The following is a 5,000-nucleotide window of genomic DNA, read 5'->3' as shown; positions in this document are numbered from 1 at the left end:
TTAAAGGGCCATATCTCCGGAACCAAGCCGAGTTGGGGCCCCATACACCCGGCGTGGGGGGCCCTCCTAGAGGCCCCCAATACCCCCGAGTGTGGAGCCCCAACTCGGCTCACTTTTCGAGTTACAGCCGGTCAAAGTTGAAACTTTAAAGGGCCATATCTCCGGAACCAAGCCGAGTTGGGGCCCCATACACCCGGCGTGGGGGGCCCTCCCAGAGGCCCCCAATACCCCCGAGTGTGGAGCCCCAACTCGGCTTACTTTTCGAGTTACACCCGGTCAAAGCTGGACAGGAAGTGGCCGTATCTCGGGACCGGAAGGTCCCCGTGGCTCGGGACGGCGGGAGGAGCAAGGTCCCCGAGAGCGGGCCCCGCACCCGCCGCCGCGAGCCGCTGGGACCTCCCGGTCCCGAGATGGGCCCCGTTACGCGCGGGCGACTTTCGGAGAAAACGGCCCGTATCTCGGAGAGGGGAGGTCCCAGCGGCTCGCCCTTTCGGGTGTCGGGGGCTCCCCACGGGCCCTCTCGGACCCCGCCTGCCCCGGGCCCCTGGGACCTTTCCTTCCCGGGCGCCCCCCCGACACGTCGGGCCCCTTTTCTCCGGGACCCGGGGGCCCCGGAGCTCGGGGGCGGGCTCTTTGCGAGGGGCCCGCCGGGACGCCACACTTGACCCGAGTCCGGTGTCTCTGGGCCGCCGGGTCCCCGAGCTACGGGCGTTCGAATTCGGGGCCCGAAAATCCCTCAAAGTCCGAAAACGTGCAGTGGGCGGGGACTTCCGGGGCCCCGGAGGCTCTGACGGCACACCCAGGGAGGTGCACCGTCCTCGGGCACGGCCAGGTGGCCCCCCCGGGGTCCTGGAAGTCCCCCCGCCCCCCGGAGACACCCACACCCACACCCACCCACCCACCGGACGGGAAGATTCCGTTTTTCGCCGATATCTCGAAAACGGCCGGGCGAAAAAATTTCAAACTCGGGTCTTCCGTAGGCCTCGGGGGGCCCTATCCAAAGAGGCCACCCGCGTCCCCGGGGGCCTCGGGGTCAGGGAGTTAGGCCCGGTCAAAGGCGCGGCGTTTTTGGCTTATATCTCGCGAACCCCCGGGCCAATCTTCCCCAAACTCGAATCGACCGTAGTGCCGGACGGGGCCTTTCGAAAGAGCCCACCCACGAGGTCCAACTCGCCCGGGTCCCCGAGTTATAGCCGTTCAAAGTCGGGGGTCCCGGCGAACGGCGATCCGGTAGGGGGCGTCCCCGGGGCCCGCCGCCGCCCTGGTTCGAGCGAGGGCCCCCGTGGGACCTCGCCACCCAAATTTGAGCTCTCTGGGCCTTCGCGTCGCGGAGATACGGGCGATTTTCTCCCGGGATCGTGACGTCATCGGCGGGCGCCATTTCAGAGCGCGGCCGAGGGTTTTCGGCCGATATCTCCGCGAATACTCGACCAAAAACGACGAAACGCATATGGACGCGTTCAGCTCGGCGAGACGGTTCGAATGAGCCCGGCCTCGGCCGGGCACGTCGAGTTTTCGGCGAGATATTTGCGTTTTTCCGCTTCCGGGGCGCTTTGGGGGCCCGTATCTCGGGCCCCCGGGGGCCCACGGGGCTGGGGGCGGTCTCATTCGAAAGGTCTCGTCCCGTTCTCCAGCCGACAAAAATTTGGCGTCGATCGGAGCCGCCTTCGGAGAGCTACGGTCGTTTGAAGCCCCGTGCGGTGGGGTTACCGTCCTTCAAACAGCCGCCGCTCGCAGGGGGAGTCCCGGGGAGGCATGGTTGCCTGTATGACTTGGGCTTAGAGCACCCAGCCCCGCGCTCCTGGAGGAACCTCCGGTGCACAGGGTCTGCTGCAACCAGCCACGTGGGTTCTGAGGGGTAGGGGAGCGTGCGCTCTCCTCCCCGGGCGGGCGGCCGGGCCCTGGGGGCTCGCGCCTCCACGGAGGGACCTCGCTCCCGGGGCTTCGTCCCCGGGGCTCGGGGACTCCGTGGCGGCTCGGCCCCCGGGGTTCGACCCCGCTCGCTCGCTCCAAAACCCAAGTCCAAAACGTGGGGTTGCACGGGAGCTCCGGGCGCGACGGGTCTCCACGCACGGCCCCGGGGAGGGAGCTCCGACCCGGGCCGGAGGCAGATTCGCCCCCCGCCCCCCGGCTGTCCGCCCGGAGCCGAGACGGTCCTAAAACGGGCCTTGGGGGTGATGTAGAAGGGTAACGCTCACACAACCAGGACTCACACAAACCGATCTGCATCCCAGGCAGGGTGCGGGTCTCCTGGGCACGAATAAAGCCCGATGCCCCGTGGGTGATGTTGGCCCTGGCCACTCAAGGCACTCACCCAAGCCAGAGAGGGTGCACTCTGGCTGGGGAAGCAGATTCAATCTCTGCTGTGGTGGAGCTCTGGAAAAACGCCAAACCTCCAGGAAAAGACGGCCCGGTTTCTCTGAAAAGTGCATCCCAGGCAGGGTGCGGGTCTCATGGGCACGAATAAAGCCCGATGCCCGTGGGTGATGTTGGCCCTGGCCACTCAAGGCACTCACCCAAGCCAGAGAGGGTGCACTCTGGCTGGGGAAGCAGATTCAATCTCTGCTGTGGTGGAGCTCTGGAAAAAACGCGAAACCTCCAGGAAAAGACGGCCCGATTTCTCTGAAAAGTGCATCCCAGGCAGGGTGCGGGTCTCCTGGGCACGAATAAAGCCCGATGCCCCGTGGGTGATGTTGGCCCTGGCCACTCAAGGCACTCACCCAAGCCAGAGAGGGTGCACTCTGGCTGGGGAAGCAGATTCAATCTCTGCTGTGGTGGAGCTCTGGAAAAACGCGAAACCTCCAGGAAAAGACGGCCCGGTTTCTCTGAAAAGTGCATCCCAGGCAGGGTGCGGGTCTCATGGGCACGAATAAAGCCCGATGCCCGTGGGTGATGTTGGCCCTGGCCACTCAAGGCACTCACCCAAGCCAGAGAGGGTGCACTCTGGCTGGGGAAACAGATTCAATCTCTGCTGTGGTGGAGCTCTGAAAAAAAAAAACGCGAAACCTCCAGGAAAAGACGGCCCGGTTTCTCTGAAAAGTGCATCCCAGGCAGGGTGCGGGTCTCATGGGCACGAATAAAGCCCGATGCCCGTGGGTGATGTTGGCCCTGGCCACTCAAGGCACTCACCCAAGCCAGAGAGGGTGCACTCTGGCTGGGGAAGCAGATTCAATCTCTGCTGTGGTGGAGCTCTGAAAAAAAAAAAAAACGCGAAACCTCCAGGAAAAGACGGCCCGATTTCTCTGAAAAGTGCATCCCAGGCAGGGTGCGGGGTCTCCTGGGCACGAATAAAGCCCGATGCCCACCTTGAAACGGAGCCTGGGCTCGACTCTGAAGTCCAGATCTCGAAAAACGACAGAGTCCAAAAAGGTGCGGTGGCTCCAAACCTCCATGCCCTCAGACCTCCCTGGCCAGCCCAGGGAGGGTGGCCCGTCCTGGGCCAGACTCAGATTTCCCCCGCCACCCCTGGAGCTCCGCCTGGAGCGAAGACGGTCCTAAAACGGACCATGGGGCTCTTGTAGAGGATGAGGGAGGGAGAGAGGGGCCTTCAGAGAGCCCCTTGGCCGGCTTGACTCTGGAGTCGAATTTGGAAAAATAGACAAAGTCCATAAACGTGCTGTTGGTTCGGACCTCCAGGGCACTCAAGGCACTCACCCAAGCCAGAGAGGGTGCACTCTGGCTGGGGAAGAGGATTCAATCTCTGCTGTGGTGGAGCTCTGAAAAACACGAGAACCTCCAGGAAAAGGCGGCCCGGTTTCTCTGAAAAGTGCATCCCAGGCAGGGTGCGGGTCTCCTGGGCAAGAACGAAGCCCAATGCCCACCTTGAAACGGAGCCTGGGCTCGACTCTGAAGCCCAGATCTCGAAAAACGACAGAGTACAAAAAATGTGCGGTGGCTCCAAACCTCCATGCCCTCAGACCTCCCTGGCCAGCCCAGGGAGGGTGGCCCGTCCTGGGCCAGATTCAGATTCGCCCGCCACCCCTGGAGCTCCGCCTGGAGCGAAGACGGTCCTAAAACGGGCCTTCGGGGATGTATGAGAGAGGGGAAGCGTGGTGGTGGCAAACACAGAGGACCCCCTACCAGCGATCAGACCGTCGTGAGTCCCACTCAGAGTCACTCTGGGTGGGCATGTAAAAATCCAGATTACGCCGCGCTGGAGCTCTGGAAGTTACGAGACCTCCAGGAAAAGACAGGCTGGTTTTCTGAAAAGTGCACCCCAGGCAGGGTGCATCTTTTCCTGGGCACGAGCCCAGCGCACATGGTGTGGTGGTCCGGCTCTGGTGCCAAAGTTTGGGGGAAAAAATAGACAGAGTCCAATAACGTGGTGTGGTTCCAAAGCTCCATGCCCTCAGACCTCCCTGGCCAGCCCAGGGAGGGTGGCCCGTCCTGGGCCAGATTCAGATTTGCCCGCCACCCCTGGAGCTCCGCCTGGAGCGAAGACGGTCCTAAAACGGGCCTTCGGGGATGTATGAGAGAGGGGGAAGCGTGGTGGTGGCAAACACAGAGGACCCCTACCAGCGATCAGACCGTCGTGAGTCCCACTCAGACTCACTCTGGGTGGGCATATAAAATCCAGACTACGCCCCGTCGGAGCTCTGGAAGTACGAGACCTCCAGGAAAAGACAGGCTGGTTTTCTGAAAAGTGCACCCCAGGCAGGGTGCATCTTTCCTGGGCACGAGCCCGGCGCACGTGGCGGGGTCCGGCTCTGGTGCCAAAAAAATTGAGAAAAATCGACTAAGTCCAATGGCGTGACGTGGGTTCAAAGCTCCATGGTCTCAGACCTCCCTGGCCAGCCCAGGGAGGGTGGCCCGTCCTGGGCCAGAGTCAGATTCGCCCGACACCCCCTGGAGCTCGACCTGGAGGGAAGACGGTCCTAAAACGGGCCTTCGGGGCTGTATGGAAGAGGGCAAGTGTGGTGGTGCAAAACACAGAGCACCCCCTACCATTGATCAGACCGTCGTGAGTCCCACTCAGACTCGCTCTGGGTGGGCATATAAAA

This window comes from Pimephales promelas, chromosome 2, assembly GCF_988280905.1.
Source record: "Pimephales promelas chromosome 2, fPimPro1.hap1.1, whole genome shotgun sequence".
Classification (NCBI taxonomy): Eukaryota; Metazoa; Chordata; class Actinopteri; order Cypriniformes; family Leuciscidae; genus Pimephales; species Pimephales promelas.
The sequence above is the reverse complement of the archived record's forward strand: the minus strand, read 5'-3'. Positions refer to the sequence as shown.